The sequence below is a fragment of the Neoarius graeffei genome, chromosome 19 (genome assembly GCF_027579695.1).
Source record: "Neoarius graeffei isolate fNeoGra1 chromosome 19, fNeoGra1.pri, whole genome shotgun sequence".
NCBI lineage: Eukaryota > Metazoa > Chordata > Actinopteri > Siluriformes > Ariidae > Neoarius > Neoarius graeffei.
The window spans coordinates 51,580,736-51,598,231 of record NC_083587.1 but is presented as its reverse complement, the minus strand read 5'-3'; the positions used below and the strand labels follow the sequence as shown (position 1 = coordinate 51,598,231).

The 17,496-nt window shown below is 44.5% G+C and overlaps 1 pseudogene; it reads left to right on the top strand.

Annotated features, from left to right (window-relative positions):
* Positions 1–9,645: 9,645 nt before the first annotated feature.
* On the top strand, positions 9,646–14,858 carry LOC132867966 (coiled-coil domain-containing protein 127-like; annotated as a pseudogene).
* The last annotated feature ends 2,638 nt before the right edge of the window (positions 14,859–17,496 follow it).

Genomic DNA, 17,496 nt, shown 5'->3' with positions numbered 1-17,496 from the left:
GTTCCTGGGGGGCTTGCCCTAACATGCTTACGTCACTGCGAAGTGCGGCAAAGTTGCATTCGATCCTCTCAGTTTCTGAGGTGAGATGGATGCGGAAAGCAATTCAGTGCGGTGCTTAAAAGAAGTTCCATTTAGTCAGCGATCAAATCGAGCTAAATTGGCAACAAAACAGCGTGGTCCGAACAGAGGGTGAAAGGGCGCCCCAGCAGGTAGTAACGGAGGGCGAGGACCGCCCACTTGATCGCCAGACACTCTTTCTCGATCGTGCTGTAGCGCCCCTCACGCACTGACAGCTTCCTGCTAATGTACAGGATGGGGCGGTCCTCCCCCTCCTGGGACAAAACCGCCCCCAGCCCTCTGTCCGACGCATCGGTCTGCAACACAAAGGGGAGAGAAAAGTCAGGGGAGTGTAAAAGTGGCCCCCCACACAGTGCAGCCTTCACTTCAGAAAAAGCCCGCTGGCATTGCTCCGTCCACTGGACCGGATCTGGTGCCCCCTTTTTAGTGAGATCAGCCAGCGGGCTGGTGACGTCCGAATAATTAGGTATAAACCTACGGTAATAGCCAGCCAGCCCCAGGAACTGTCTCACCCCCTTTTTGGTCTTGGGCCTCGGGGAGGCCGCAATCGCTGCCGTCTTATTAATTTGGGGACGCACCTGTCCGTTGCCCAAGTGGAAGCCCAGATACCGTACTTCCACCCACCCAATCGCACACTTCTTTGGGTTGGCTGTGAGCCCCGCTCGTCTCAGCGACCTAAGGACGGCCCTCAGATGTTCGAGGCGCCTCTGCCAGTCATTACTATAGATGATGATGATGTCATCTAGATAGGCGGCCGCATAAGTGGTGTGAGGGTGGAGGACTCTGTCCATCAGCCGCTGAAACGTAGCGGGCACCCCAAACAGCCCAAACGGAAGGGTGACGAATTGGTGTAAACCAAACGGTGTGGAAAAGGCCGTTTTTTCTCGGGATAGTGGAGTCAAGGGGATCTGCCAATATCCCTTCGTCAAATCCAGCGTCGAATAAAAGCGAGCAGTGCCGAGTCGATCGAGCAACTCATCAATACGAGGCATCGGGTACGCATCGAATTTAGACACCGCGTTGACTTTTCTATAGTCCACACAGAACCGGACCGACCCGTCGGCCTTGGGTACCAAGACCACCGGGCTGCTCCAGTCACTGTGGGACTCCTCGACGATGCCCATTTCGAGCATGGTCTCAAGTTCTTCCTGAACCACCTTTTTTTTGTGTTCGGGTAGCCTGTAAGGGCGGCTACGCACTACTACCCCCGGGGGCGTCTCTATGTGGTGCTCTATGAGGTTAGTGCGACCGGGCAGGGGCGAGAACACATCCGAAAACTCGGTCTGCAACTGGGCGACCTCTGTGAGTTGGGTCGGGGAGAGGTGGTCTCCACAGGGGACCGGAGAGGTGCGTGATGCCAATGCCCCCTTTTGAACCTCCAGCCCTAGCTCCGCCTTCTCCGGAACCACCGACACCAACGCCACGGGGACCTCCTCATTCCAGAGTTTAAGTAGGTTGAGGTGGTAAATTTGTAGTGCCCCACCCCTGCCCGTTCGCCTCACCTCATAGTCGACGTCCCCGACTCGCCGTGTGACCTCAAAGGGCCCTTGCCACTTGGCGATCAATTTGGAGCTCGACGTAGGCAACAGTACGAGTACTTTATCTCCCGGTGTGAACTCCCTAAGGCGCGTACCCTTGTTGTACAGGCGGACTTGCCGTTCTTGGGCCCGCAGCAAATTCTCCTGGGTTAGGTGGGTGAGCGTGTCGAGTTTTGCGCGCAGATCCATAACGTATTGAATTTCATTCTTACTTTGTGAAGGTCCCTCCTCCCAATTTTCCCGCAGCACGTCAAGGATGCCGCGCGGCTTACGCCCATATAATAATTAGAATGGGGAGAACCCCGTGGAAGCTTGGGGGACCTCTCGCACTGAGAACAACTCGAGCCACTGATCCCAATTACGTGCGTCCTCACTTACGAATTTTTTAATGATATTTTTGAGGGTGCGATTGAACCGTTCCACTAAACCGTCCGTTTATGGGTGATACACGCTGGTGCGGATCGGCTTAATCCCCAATAACCCATACAGTTCGCGCAGTGTCCGTGACATAAATGTGGTGCCTTGATCAGTCAGAATCTCTTTCGGGATTCCAACTCGGGAGATAACGCGGAAGAGTGCCTCCGCAATACTGCGTGCTGAGATATTTCGCAGAGGCACTGCTTCCGGGTATCGCATTGCATAGTCCACCAGAACTAATATAAAGTGGTACCCTCGTGCTGACCGATCTAATGGCCCGAAGAGATCCATCCCAATTCTCTCAAACGGGGCCTCGATTAATGGGAGGGGGCGCAAAGGCGCTTTTGGAATGGCCACCGGATTTACTAACTGGCATTCGCAGCATGCCGTGCACCACCTACGAACATCGCCGCGAATCCCCGGCCAATAGAATTGGGCCATTATTCGGGCTAGTGTCTTATCCTGCCCTAAGTGTCCAGCCATGGGATTAAAATGAGCCGCCTGGAATACCAATTTCCCGGCGGCTCTTTGGAATTAAAAGTTGCGTGACTCGCTCTTTAGTCTGAGTGTCCTGCGTCACTCGGTATAACCTATCCTTCATAATCGCGAAGTAGGGGAAGGACGGGGTGGCGTTCGGCTGGAGCGTTTGACCATCGATTACTCTCACTTGGTCAAACGCATGTCGCAGAGTCTCGTCTCACGACTGCTCTAATGGGAAATCGGCGAGGGATTCCCCGAGAGAGAGGAGGGGCTGGCGGCTCCTCACTCTGACGCGGAGATGACGTAGACGGCTCTGCGACAGCTGCTCCCGCCAAAGCGACACCGGGACCTCCCCCCGTTAAATGGCAGGACCCACTCTTGACTAAGTGTCATCAAATCCCGAAATCCTGGCCAATCAGTCCCCAAAATTAAAGAGTGGGTAAGGCGAGGATTAACCGCCGCCTTCACTATAACTTTTTCCCCTCTGAAAAAAATGTGGACTGACACCAAAGGGTAGCGGTGAACATCCCCGTGCACACACAACACCTTCACCCCCTGTGCTCCCCCCAATGCCTCGTTTTGCACCAGGCTTTGGCGAATTGAGGTCTGATTACAACCAGAATCCACCAACGCCTGATATGTAGCCCCTTGGATACTCACCGGTATGCAATACGCTCCGGCCTGATCGAGGGCGGCCTCTGGCGCATCGGGGATCCGAACCACCGCGCCCACTTCCATTGCCGTGCACTGCTGTTGAAGGTGGCCCGGCTCCCCGCAGCGCCAGCAAACCGGCCCAGGCTTTCCCTCTGCACCGGTGTTCTGGGGCTCACTCACCTGAGGGGGGGAGAGACAGACGCAGAAGGGAGAAACGGGAGGGCATCGCAGGTGTGGCGGGCCAGCTGGGGTGGTGCCGGCCCCCGTCTCCACGGTGGGGGAATGGGGCGAGGACGGGACACAGAAGGAGGGGGAGAGAGAGAAGAGAAGACGCCTTCTGCTGTCCTGCCACCGGAACAGCTGCCAAATGATCCACTGCCAGCTCAACTGCCTGATCCAGCGACGCTGGGCGGTGGAACTGGACCCACTCCGCGGTTCCTGCTGGTAAGCGAGCGATGAATTGTTCCAGCACCACCTGGTCGATGATCCCCTCGGCGTCGCGGTTGTCGGCCCTCAACCACCGCCAGCAGGCGTCCCGGAGCTGCTGGCCAAACGGGAACGGCCGGCCGACTCCCTCCAAGCTCAAAGTGCGGAAGCGCTGGCACTGTTGCTCTGGAGTGCGCCCCACGCGCTGGAGGACGGCCCGGCGGAGGTCCGCGTAGGCCAGACGGCGGTCGGCGGGGAGCTGTAGCGCCGCCAGCTGTGCCTCTCCCGTTAGAAGGGGGAGGAGGCGCGCCGCGCGCTGCTCCATCGGCCACCCCGAGGCTTCTGCGACTTGTTCGAATAGCGTGATGAAAGCCTCGGGGTCGTCCTGCGGACCCATCTTGGTGACGGTGAGGGGAGACGGGCCCGCGGCCAGAGCGCTGGTGGACCCCGCCGACGCGAGGAGGTGCCGGAACGCCTCGCGGTCTTCCTGCTGGGCCAGCACCAGGGCTTCGAAGCGTCGCTCTTGTTCCTTCCGGAGGGTGACGAGCGCCTGGTGCTGGCTTTGCTGGGCCGTGGCGAGGGCGTGGACCAGGTCAGCGAACGGGGAGGACTCCATGGGGCTGATCGGCTGGTTCTCCACTCTGAATTCCCGGGTTTCGGCACCACTGTAGCGGTTCGCTAGGCGTGGGTGGAGCACAGAGGACAGCAGGACAGAGATCAGGTTTGTATATGGTTTTTTATTGTCAAACTTTTCAGTCTTAACAACGTTTTATTCGGAGACTAGAGACACAGACTAGCGTCTCGTCCGGCGCTGAGCTCTCCTGCTCTCCGCTCTCCTTCCCTAAATAGGGCGCGGTCACTGGGAAGACACACACAAACACAGGTTAATTGCCGTCAGGTGTAGTGATTCTGCCACTTACCTTCCCTGACTCCGCCCTCCTGTCACAGACCGGCGCTTGACCATGCCCCCGCTGCCACACCCCCTTGACCAAATCTAAACATAAAACAAATTTCGACAAAGGGGGGAAATCATATACTCGAGGTTTTACTTCAACATGGTACTAGCGCAAATCCTGGCGAGCTGGCTGCAAGGACGCTTCAGCGGTTTTCTGCTCCCCCTGCTTACTTTTCCACCCTGGAGGTGGCTCCACGGACAACACTGCTTGGACGGTCACTGGAGTTTCGGACATGCATCATTTGTTGGAGAAAATAAAAAAACATGAGTCATCAAAGATTCACATAGGCAGCTGCCTGAAATTTTCCGCTTTTGGGAGAGTGAACATCGCTACACAACTGGATGAGGGCTACAGGCTAGCAGTTCGCCACCACAACGATGAGGTGAGCAAGAACAGGCACATATTAAACCGGCTCATCCAATGCGTGAGATTTTGTGGAGTGTTCGAGTTAGCTCTACGAGGCAAAGACGAAACTGAGGGCTCCAGTCACCGTGGTGTTTTTCTGGGTTTGGTTGACTTCGTGACTCACTCACACACACACACACACACACACACACACACACACACACGTCACAGAATCTGTTCACTTTTGATGTTTTCAATGTGCATTTTTATATTTGCCACACTTTGCTCTGAGCACTTTGCTAATATCCTTGGTAAATACCAGTAATTGCAAGATCTAAAGATCCACTCATCTATTTATTCAACTGCTATTGTTATGTTAGCCAACTATTTCCAATGTTTTGTTACAGTAAGTGCACTTTCCTGTTGTCCTTAAGTTGCACAGTCTGTAAAATTCTTGCTGGTCATGGAGTTTGAAGTACAAAATCTATTTACAGAACATTCTGTAGAACAGTACTTTCAAGATTGGCAAATAAATATGTATTATTTTTTAAAAATATGGTTTCCTTTCTTATTTAGTTGTTGAACATGTCTTTTATAAAGATATCATTCTTGGCTATTTCACATCATACAATATTGAAATAATGTGAATAGGGCGTAATTGGAATTGTTCATTGTGGAGCCAAACTGTTCTTCAATTGTGAATGTTGTTTGCAACTTTACACCACAGCCTATAGCTTAGGTAGCTACAGGGAAAAGATTTCTGTAATGTGCTGCCATCTAGTGGACAGAAGTGGCATGGAACTGTGATATGCAGAGAGAAAACAGAGTCAATAATGTCTGGCTACCTATAATGTACCCGTTGAATGAGTCACCTTGTGACATTATTGGATAAATTGCCCCTCCTAAGAAAATTTTCAGGACCCGCCACTGCCGTAGCGGGTAATTTGTGTGCGGGGAAGGACACATTAACAATTTGCATGTGTAGAATGGAATTTTCCACTCCAACAGTTAGAAGTTGATCGCGCTTCCATTTGCGGTCTTTCTGTCACGCAAGTGATCTGTTCGGACGTCATCACTGAAAAGGGGAGTTTTGACAGTTTTATTTTGTTTTAGTCTTGCAGTATAAGGCAATAGAATGTTTCTTTTTCATCTTACTTTCATATATCATAGTGTTTGCGTATTTTTGGCCAATATTTTGCAACCATGGTCAATTTAGATCGAACTTTTGATCGAATCTACGGCCAGTCATTTTGCCCTGCCTTGCACTCCATCCGGTGCGGTAGTGATGTCCCGTTGCTCGCGCACCACAGCAGAGACCCGCGCGACCTTCAGCCGGTACAGTCGCTGTTCTTTTACCACCGCCGTTGTTCTCATCTTTTCGGTGTGTTCTTGATTTTTCCATCAAGGTTCCTGCGGGTCCTTAAAAAGTCTTAAATACAACTTTCGGTTTTCAAGGCCTAAAAACGTCTTAAATTGTTTGGAATGACTGGAATTTTCGAAAGGGAGGTATTAAATTTAATATTGGACTGAACAAGTGAAATGTCTCCATCCGGTTTGGGGTATTTTTTTAAACCGTAATTTTAAAAGTGACCAGCGTACCTTTTGGGGCAGCATTGGTTCTGTGCGTTCTGTGCATTCCGTAGATCAAGAACTAACGTTAGGAGGCTACTGGAGGAAGTGTGGTGTGGTGGTTGTGAAGACTGAGAGATACGCAGGTAGTTTGCGCAGGCGCGAGAAAGCATTGATAATTATGGGAAGATGTCTGTTTAATGACAAGTGGTTGAGGGATGACAAATACCCCCAAAATAAGGAGAAGAATCATTTGCGATAAAAAGCGCTGGATCGCACAAATATGTTTAAAGATGATAACGCAGCGCTGGGGACACGGCGGACTGGGAAACTGGTCTTTCACGGACACGAGGCGCCCGCGTGTGTGTGTGTTAGAGGTCAAGCGCTCCGGAGTGAAACGCAGGGGGGTTCGCGCATGCGCACAAGAGTCAGGTGGAAAATGGGGCTTATAGGAAATACTACTACTAATAATGATTAGCATCATTTTTTTACATAATTAACATTGTTTATTGTACTAAGTTTAATATAAATATATAAACAACCTTTATTTCAAAACTCAATTTAAAAGAACTCCAGAAAATACAATAATTCTAAATATAGTACAATATAAATAATTTGTACAAAGTTTTTTTAGTCTTATTACTTATCGTCTACAACAGTGGTTTTAATATAATAAGAATAATATTAACAACCACGAATAATAATTCGTAGTAATAGTAATTATTATTGATTATTAATCATTACTATTTATGAATTAGTGATTAATAAGTACTAGGGATTATTAAATGTTATAAAATTAAGTTATTAAAAATTATTACAAATAATTATTAAAAAGTAGTATTTGGTAGAATACAAACAAATACTCATGGATTATAGAAATTTTTTTTAAATAGTGAACATTGATATAAAATAACTGTACTACTAATAATAGCCTTTCGCCCGTAGTCAGCTGGGATAGGCTCCAGCTTGCCTGCGACCCTGTAGAAGGATAAAGCGGCTACAGATAATGAGATGAGATGATGAAAGGTGACAGTTGTTTTTCTGTGTTTAATGTAACGCTCTGATGATTGTATGACTGCATAAACAGGTTTATGCTTTTACCTGCTATAATGCAGAAGATACTCGAGAACTTCCTCAGCCGGCTGTATACTGTACGACACTCAGACTGATTTTGCTGTCGGACACAAAATGACACATCATCAAAGATAATCTTTGGGGATTGAAATAATGCCGGCTAAGGTTGTTCAGCTGGTTCTACTTGCCGTTTATTGTTTTCGTTTTTGAAATGATTCATGGTGTGTTCTCCAGTAAACACCAGTCTTCTCCTTGCTGCTACAGTAGTTCTGCAGCCCAAAACGCACGACTTTGCTTCAGCTGTTTGCATGTCTAACAGTTGCCATTGATGCACCCTGTTGTTCACCAATTGGGTGCATTCTTCTTAAAGTTAGTAAAAAAAACTATTGCAGAAAACAGTTTTAAGTTGTTGGATTTATCATTTTTTTTGCCATGGTACAGTCTTAATTTTTCCATTTAGAGGTCTTGAAAAGGTCTTAAAAGTCTTTAAATTTGTACTTGAAAAATGTGCAGATACCCTGTTCCATTGTGTCCTATTGTCCTATTTCGCCATATCAAATACCCAAAATGCATCATATTATTCATATTTAAGTGAATAATCAATTCAGTCATTATAACTTGGCATTTTTAACCCAAGCAATCAAAAAGAGGAAATTTATTCAATATTTTCACTCCTCTGTGAAGGAGGGGCTTTAATTCTTCATGATGTAGTTATTTTATATGGAAATCAATTTTACAAAAGCATTTGAATTGTAATAAAAAAAATGTTCCACAGTGGAGGCCAGATAAAGCAAGATACGATATTTATTCTTATTCAACATGACAAAAGAAACATTGAGTGTTAGGTAAATGCAAAAAAAAAAAGTAAAATTAGAAAATTTATTTTTTTACCATAATGTCCCAAATGAGAGACCGGTTTCTGAGACGGACCCAGCTCCTCATCACAGTTCATTTTAATTCGCAGATATGCAGTTAATGTGTCTGCAGCCATATTTTTTCTGTACTCAGTATGAATTTTCCTAACCAATGAAAAAGCCCTCTCACTATCTGCATTGCTTTATGAGTTAAACCCATAATAATAATTAATCTCGAGGCTGATTAACTTTATTTCATTTTATTAATTTAATTTCTACTATTGTTTAATTCTTATTATTTTTCTTCCCCAATTATTTTATGTAATTTTATTTTCTATTGTTTACTGTTCTGCTTTTACTTCTGTAAAGCACATTGAACTGCCACTGTGTATGAAATGTGCTATATAAATAAACTTGCCTTGCTATGTGGGAGGCACAGCAATGCAGTAAAAAGTTGTTTCAGCATTGGAAACCTGGCAACACCCAGAGCGGGTTTTACATCGAACACCTTTCCCCAATATACATCTATTATTTTCCTGGTCAATAAAAGAAAATCAGAGCACGGCAAACATGTAGATGTTGTTAAATTGCTTCCATCCCCTACTACACATTTTAGAGACAGGTTACCAACGGTCGTTACCACCATTACTCTTCATTCAATACTTTTCCAGTTTACTGACGACTGATGGTAGTAACGAGTGTTGGTCATCTGTGTCTACATATAATGTCTATCAGCAATTAAAATGTTTAGGGAAGCGAAACCAGAAATCGCCGGTTAACTACAGTTGCTGTTGTGGTTTTACAGTTGCAACTATAAAACCACATAAATTGAAAATAGTTCTGTTTCACTGGGCATATGGGCATATGTGTTTGAAAAAAAATAAATGGTGGATGCTAAGAAAATTCTCTCTGAGTAACGGAAAAAATCTCCGATACAAAACGTAATTTTCCCGTATGAAAATCAGTGTATGCCGCATTGGCCAAAAAATTGCATTTTCCCATACAAAATATGGGGAAACCGTATAACTTGACATGTATGGTGTTGTGCTTCAGTGCATAATGCTATAACATTCAGACCTGATATGCTGTTTTGCCCCAGCAGGTGTAATTTATCAACCAATCAAAGTGAAACATTATGAACCCTGATGGGGACAACTGAGCAAACTGTGTGCATGATCTGAAATGCATTTTTTTTTAATGTATTAAGAAACTTCAGAGTACCAGTGTCACAGTCTGACTGACTTTTAGTTGCAGATTATCTCCATGGACAACCTGAATGATCCTCCTGGATGGAATATAAGGCCAGTGCCACGTGAGGGTTCTGATGGAGGGAAATGGAACTACGCTCTGTTAGTCCCCATGCTCGGCCTTGCGGCTTTTCGTGAGTATCTTAGTAAAAGAATCCTTCTATGATCATGCAAAAGTTTGTTACTGGCATTACAGTGGCATGGCCCATGCTTGTACAAACCTCATTTCCAGAAAAGTTTCTAAAATGCAATAAAAACAAAAATTTGTGATTTATTAATTCACGTGAACCTTTATTTAATTGACAAAAGATCTGCAATAGTTTTACTGACCGACTTAATTGTATTTTGGAAATATAAAACAGTTAGAATTTGATGCCTGCAACACACTTTTAAAAAAAACAAAAACTTGGAACAGGCATTATTACTATTGTGTTACATCACTTTTTAATCGTATGGGATCTAATTGTTGTAGTTTTGCAATTGGAATTTTTGTCCATTCTTGCTTGATACAAGACTTCAGCTGCTCAACAGTCCGTGCTTGCCGTTGTCTGATTCTCCTCATCATGATGCGCCATACATTAGGAGACAGATCTGGACTGGCAGCAGGCCAGTCAAGCGCACGCACTCTGTCTACGAAGCCACGCTATTGTAGCCTATGCAGAATGAGGTCTAGGATTGTCCTGCTCAAATAAGCATGGACTTCCCAGGAAGAGACGTTGCCTTGAAGGCAACATATGTCTCTCTAAAATCCCAATATACGCCTCTGCATAAATGGTACCTTCGCACATATGCAACTTACTCATGCCACAGGCATTGATCCCCCCTCCAATAAAAAAAATCATCATCACAGATGCTGGCTTTTGCACCTTTCCCTGATAACAAACTGGATGGTCTTGTTCACCTTTGGCGGTTGAGAACTCGATGTCTGGTTTTCCCAAAAACAAACTGAAATGTAGACTCATCTGACCACAGCACATGCTTTCACTGTCTTTCGGTCCATCTGATACGAGTTCAGACCCAGAGAAATCTGGGTCATTTCTGCATAGAATTGACGACTGGCTTCCTCTTTGCGTAATACAGTTTCAGGTTACATTTCTGGGTGTAGCGGCAGACTCTGTTCAGTGACAACAGTTTTCTGAAGTACTCCCAAGCCCATGTGGCTATATTTGTCACGTTAGCATGATGGTTTCTCAGGCAGTACCATGTGAGGGCTTGAAGGTCACGCACATTCAACAGTAGTTTCTGACCTTGCCCTTTACGCACTGAGCTGTCTCTGAATTCCCTGAATCTTTGTAGATTTTGAAAGACCTAAATTCTCTGCAATCTTATGTTGAGAAATGTTCTTTTTGGACTTGACGAACAAATTTCTCATGAATTTTGGCACTAAGGAGTGAGCCATGACCCATCCTTGCTTGCAAATACTGAGCCTTTAGTGCACGCTCCTTTTACACCCAGTCATGATACCCTCAGCTGTTACCAATTAACCTGCTTATTGTGGAATCTTCCAGAATAGCGTTACTTGAATATCCTATAAACTTTTCAGTCTTATTTTGCCTCTGTCCCAACTTTTCTTTTTGAGTGTGCTACAGGCATCAAATTCTAACTTTGTTCATATTTACAAAACACAATTAAGTTCATCAGTAAAACTATTGAAAATCTTTTCTTTGTACTTTTGTCAGTTAAATAAAGGTTCACGTGAATTAACAAATCGCAGATTTTTCTTTTTATTGCATTTTGGAAAATATCTCATCTTTTCTGGAAATGGGGTTTGTATAAAATCTACTGAAGACATAAGATTTCAAAAAAGTTTCTTTCGTCATTAGATAAGTTTCTGTACTTGAACAGGTCATGCCATTTTATAATCAGCCAAACTGGAAATGCATTTTCACCTTCTTCTTTCACTTTCCCGAAGACTAACTTGGGCAGACCAACCCCAAACCACACCCTTTCATAACTCGGATGAGTCAGCCATCATATGGAGAGGATTTTGTGCCGGAGAGAAAAGAGTGACGCACAATACACAGACGGTATTGCTTTTCACTTTTGACATGAGAACTTGTCAAACTGAAAAGCACAGTCTTCTTTGTGTGACACCACTTTGTCTTCGGTGAAAGACAGTTAGCAGGGAATGTTTTCTTTTTTTTAAGAATTAAATACTGACTTTATTACATTATTATAATACATTTACTTCGAATGCAAGTCAGCATTTAATTCACTTTCATCACTGTATTGCAGTAGTGCCACACTGAAATGCAACCATTTATCCAATCATAGCCATAAGCTTTAGTCAGCAGCATGTTTGTTATCAAAGAAGGGGAGAAGAGCTTTTCATCTTTATATCTCTAAAACTATTAATTTGTTTTATTCAGTATTTTTGATGGGGAGGAACACATCAACCACTTGTGAAGCAAAAGAAGTAATCCACTGGTTTTAAATATACGTTATGTCCTTATTTCTCTTTGCTCTTCTCATATATATGTTATTTACCAGCTGGGAGGTCCGTATGGTGAAATACCGTGACTGAGGTCTTGAAAGTACTGAGTGAGGCCCTCTGGGCCGAGGTCAGTATTCAAGGCCGAGGTCACAGTATTTCACCATACAGACCGACCTTACGGCACGGTGGTGTAGTGGTTAGCGCTGTCGCCTCACAGCAAGAAGGTCCTGGGTTCGAGCCCTGGGGCCGGCGAGGGCCTTTCTGTGCGGAGTTTGCATGTTCTCCGCGTGGGTTTCCTCCAGGTGCTCCTGTTTCCCCCACAGTCCAAAGACATGCAGGTTAGGTTAACTGGTGACTCTAAATTGACCATAGGTGTGAAGGTGAGTGTGAATGGTTGTCTGTGTCTATGTGTCAGCCCTGTGATGACCTGGCGACTTGTCCAGGGTGTACCCCGCCTTTCGCCCGTAGTCAGCTGGGATAGGCTCCAGCTTGCCTGCGACCCTGTAGAACGATAAAGCAGCTAGAGATAATGAGATGAGATGAGACCGACCTTAAGCTGGTAAATAATATATTTATTTTTTTCTTTACCAAATTCTAACAGAAAACGAGAGCGCCCGAAAGGGAAAACCGAGCCGAGCTGCCATTTTGAATCTTCATTCACGGCTGTAATGCAAATTGCTTTCTCCTCACTATACAAGTGCACTTCCATGACAGGAAAAAAACTACATTTTGCTGCCCATGTTGTCCCCTATTTATACAAATAGGAGTCATTCAGGATTCAGCCATGTTTTTGCTCGACGTTAGCAAGTTACAGGTTTTTAGCTTTCTCCTGAAATGTTTTCTTTTATTTTGTCTTCCTCAGGGTAGTAAAACTCCCTTTCACTGTGAACACTGTCGTTATCACTATCCATGACGTAAAATTAATGCTGTTTTGAATCCTCGTTCACAGCTGGAATGCAAATGGCTTCCTCCTCAGTATACAAGTGCACTCCCATGGCAGGAAAAAAAAACTACATTTTGCCGCCTATGTAGTCCCCTATTTATACAAATAGGAGTCATTCAGGATTCAGCCATGTTTTTGCTTGGCGTTAGCAAATTACAGGTTTTTAGCTTTCTCCTGAAATGTTTTCTTTTATTTCATCTTCATCAGGGTAGTAAAACTCGCTTTTGCTGTGAACACTGTCGTTATCACTATCCATGCTGTAAAATTAATGCTATTCTCCTGAGAAATGCGAAAATAAATGTTGACAAAAATTGCTACTATGTTTGCTGTTGTGAACGAGCGAGTTGCCAGAGGTCCGTAACTGGGGTCCGTGAAGTAGGATACCGACCCGCTCGCCAGGCAATCAGAGCGCAGGATGTGGACCACAAAAAAAAAAAAATTTAACTTAATCCTTCTTATAAAAAGTTGCATATTAACTTCTTCATCCTGTCAGGTTGGATCTGGACACGTGAGTCGCAGAGGCAGATCCAAGAAGTTAAAAACCAGCTTGAGGGGCAAGTTGCTGCCATCGCCAAAGACCTGGAGCTCAAGTATAAAGATACGCTGATAGAGAACCGACGCACAACTGCCCTCCTGGAGCTAGACAAAGCGCATCAGCAGGTGGAGCACTACAAGAAGGCCATGGCCTCTCACAGCCAACATCTCATGGAGGAGCGTAAGCAGCTGCAGAAGGAACGTGAAGAGCTAGAGGACAAGAAGAAGCGTGCCCTGCAGACTGGAACAGCTGGACTGCTGCTTTATGAAGCTCTGCAACAGGAGCAAAAATGGCAGCAGAGAGCCCAGGTTTTGCTAAATGAACTGGAGTACCGGCTGATGGAGAGGCAGAGTGCCTTCTGTGCTCAAGGAACACAGGATGGTGATCGAGACAAATCTGCTGGTCAGAGTGGCCAGGGACCCAGTGGGGGTGGAATTGGGCCTGGAGAATGACATCAGGGACATTTTTAAAAATGATAGGCACTGCGCACAGATGTTGAATATGGACAAGAGGAAAAATGGGCAGCTGATGTGGCTGTATCTTAAATACTGGAGGCTGCAGGTTACACTGCAGAAACACAAGAGAGCAGAGGGCAGGTTGAAAGGGTCACTGTCTGATGTCAAGTCATCTTAGAAGGACATTTAGAAAATTATAATGCTTGTTTTGAACCCCCGGATCTGCCGATAGTGTGGGGAAGTTCTCATGGTTTGCACTCCTGCATATAGATATATGTAGACTGACAAAGTAAAAGAAACAATGGTGGCACCATGTTGCTGGTATCCACTTGTCCCCTTATAGTGAAGCATCTCTTCAAATCAATCCAAAGTTCTGCTAACTCATCACCTTTATCCTGTGATGAAACCTTCATCCACGATGACCCCATCTCCATCCACAGAGCGAAAGGTTGATAAAAAGCAAAATGATATAAATCATATGCTATGGCAATTTCAAGCCACTCAGACACCTTAGGGAGCTCTTGGACTGGCACATACCTCTGTCACACTGCGCTCTATTCCACCATCACCACACCATCATCAAAACACTATCTGAGGGAAAACCTTTTGGAAGAACAGTCATCATCATTCTGGTACATTTCCAGAGACTTGTAGAATCTATAATATGGTGCATCGAGGGTGTTTTGGTGGCTTATCATGACCCAACACCTTACTGAATCTCCTTTAATTCGTCACCCATCTGTATGTTTCTTTAACTTTGTCTAGTCAAGCATATTAATGATGTTTTGGGGGATGGGACTACTAAACCTACTGACAATCATTTGAAAATAATAAAATAATGCTGCTTCTCTGAGTGCATAGTGCCTTTTCTGTTATTCAGCATGAAATTATAGTTGTTTTACATATTTGTTTTTTATTCCTACTGATGTAAAATCATCCCTATAATGATAATCTTTGAAAATATATAAATAAATAACTTTCATTCCAAATAAGTGGTCTGGGGTGGTTTGTTTGTTTATTTGTTTGTTTGTTTGAGTAAATTTTTTAACTTTGATTTTATTTTCTCTCTCTTTCTCTGACAGTTTATACACACTTGCTTTCTCAAACGCGACACACTTCATACTGCAGCATTATATAGAAGTTATATTTATGTATGGGATTACCCTATTATGACAGTTAAATGGTATTGTTTTCTATAATAAAATACAACGTAATATCACAAACATAAATAATAAGACTCAAAAATCCTTTTGGATGAAGAGAGATTTAAAATATTTTATTTTATTACCAAATAACACTGGGGGGGGCGGCACGGTGGTGTAGTGGTTAGCACTGTCGCCTCACAGCAAGAAGGTCCGGGTTCGAGCCCCGTGGCCGGCGAGGGCCTTTCTGTGTGGAGTTTGCATGTTCTCCCCGTGTCCGCGTGGGTTTCCTCCGGGTGCTCCGGTTTCCCCCACAGTCCAAAGACATGCAGGTTAGGTTAACTGGTGACTCTAAATTGACCGTAGGTGTGAAGGTGAGTGTAAATGGTTGTCTGTGTCTATGTATCAGCCCTGTGATGACCTGGCGACTTGTCCAGGGTGTACCCCGCCTTTCGCCCGTAGTCAGCTGGGATAGGCTCCAGCTCGCCTGCGACCCTGTAGAACAGGATAAAGCGGCTAGAGATAATGAGATGAGATGATGAAAGGTGACAGTTGTTTTTCTGTGTTTAATGTAACGCTCTGATGATTGTATGACTGCATAAACAGGTTTATGCTGTTACCTGCTATGATACAGAAGATACTCGAGAACTTCCTCAGCCGGCTGTATACTGTACGACACTCAGACTGATTTTGCTGTCGGAGACAAAATGACACATCATCAAAGATAATCTTTGGGGATTGAAATAATGCCGGCTAAGGATGTTCAGCTGGTTCTACTTGCCGTTTATTCTTTTCATTTTTGAAATGATTCATGGTGTTTTCTCCAGTAAACACCAGTCTTCTCCTTGCTGCTACAGTAGTTCTGCAGCCCAAAACACACGACTTTGCTTCAGCTGTTTGCATGTCTAACAGTTGCCATTGATGCACCCAGTTGTTCACCAATTGGGTGCATTCTTCTTAAAGTTAGTAAAAAAAAAAAAAACTATTGCAGAAAACAGTTTCAAGTTGTTGGATTTATCTTTTTTTTGCCATGGTACAGTCTTAATTTTTCCATTTAGAGGTCTTGAAAAGGTCTTAAAAGTCTTTAAATTTGTACTTGAAAAATGTGCAGATACCCTGTTCCATTGCGTCCTATTGTCCTATTTCGCCATATCAAATACCCAAAATGCATCATCTCATCTCATTATCTCTAGCCGCTTTATCCTTCTACAGGGTCACAGGCAAGCTGGAGCCTATCCCAGCTGACTACGGGCGAAAGGCGGGGTACACCCTGGACAAGTCGCCAGGTCATCACAGGGCTGACACATAGACACAGACAACCATTCACACTCACATTCACACCTACGCTCAATTTAGAGTCACCAGTTAACCTAACCTGCATGTCTTTGGACTGTGGGGGAAACCGGAGCACCCGGAGGAAACCCACGCGGACACGGGGAGAACATGCAAACTCCACACAGAAAGGCCCTCGCCGGCCCCGGGGCTCGAACCCAGGACCTTCTTGCTGTGAGGCGACAGCGCTAACCACTACACCACCGTGCCGCCAAAATGCATCATATTATTCATATTTAAGTGAATAATCAATTCAGTCATCATAACTTGGCATTTTTAACCCAAGCAATCAAAAAGAGGAAATTTATTCAATATTTTCACTCCTCTGTGAAGGAGGGGCTTTAATTCTTCATGATGGAGTTATTTTATATGGAAATCAATTTTACAAAAGCATTTGAATTGTAATTTAAAAAAAAAAAATGTTCCACAGTGGAGGCCAGATAAAGCAAGATACTATCTTTATTCTTATTCAACATGACAAAAGAAACATTGAGTGTTAGGTAAATGCAAAAAAAATAGTAAAATTAGAACATTTATTTTTTTGACCATAATGTCCCAAATGAGAGACCGGTTTCTGAGACGGACCCAGCTCCTCATCACAGTTCATTTTAATTCGCAGATATGCAGTTAATGTGTCTGCAGCCATATTTTTTTCCTGTACTCAGTATGAACTGTCCACCAATCACAGGCTCCCGTGCTGCAATGGCGGTATGTTGAGAAATATTTAGAAAATAAAAATGATATAATTACGAAATATATGAAATCATCAAAAACAATTAAAAATCGTAATATATACTGTTTAGAGGTAAGGAAAATTTTTTGGTGATATCATTTAATATTAATCGAATCGTGATATAAAAGTTCCAAGTTTGACACCTGCCTGCTTCAACCGCGCTGCTGGCACACGATGCCCTTGACCCTCATCAGCCTTAGCCAATTGGTATAATTACGTCATTACATGGACCCCTCTGAGCCGAGCTTTTCCAGTACACTCGAACACGCGCATACTTCGATGAA